At 43.9% G+C, this 362-nt stretch overlaps 1 non-coding gene across 1 annotated transcript; it reads left to right on the forward strand.

Annotated features, from left to right (window-relative positions):
- On the forward strand, positions 1–162 carry LOC147409344 (U1 spliceosomal RNA). The gene has a single exon (XR_015175709.1). It is a non-coding gene; the product is annotated as a U1 spliceosomal RNA (small nuclear RNA).
- The last annotated feature ends 200 nt before the right edge of the window (positions 163–362 follow it).

Below are 362 nucleotides of genomic sequence, written 5' to 3' on the forward strand. Positions count from 1 at the left end.
ACACTTACCTGGGCAGTGTCAATGGGTGTTCAAGACGGTCCAGGGCCTAGGTTAGCAACCTCCATTGCACATAGGAGGGGTGCTCGCCTAAGATCTCCCCAAGCGGGAGAGTCTATGTCATAATTTGTGATGGTTGGGAATATGCATTGGTGCGATCCCTATTAGAGAGGGGAGAAAATAAAAAACGGAGGGTATCAGGTGAGAAGGCCATGTAACTGTGAGATTTATGGTGAAACGGCTTTCCAAACCTGTGAACGTAGGCACGTTTACTGAACCATGTAAAAAATCTGTCTTCTCTATCTTTCCATGTTTGTTCTATTATTTTGTTGATTTAATGGTGAAATCGTGATTGAGGTCGATTT

Source organism: Akebia trifoliata, chromosome 2, assembly GCF_017979445.1.
Source record: "Akebia trifoliata isolate Shusen 1 chromosome 2, ASM1797944v1, whole genome shotgun sequence".
NCBI classification, from domain to species: Eukaryota; Viridiplantae; Streptophyta; class Magnoliopsida; order Ranunculales; family Lardizabalaceae; genus Akebia; species Akebia trifoliata.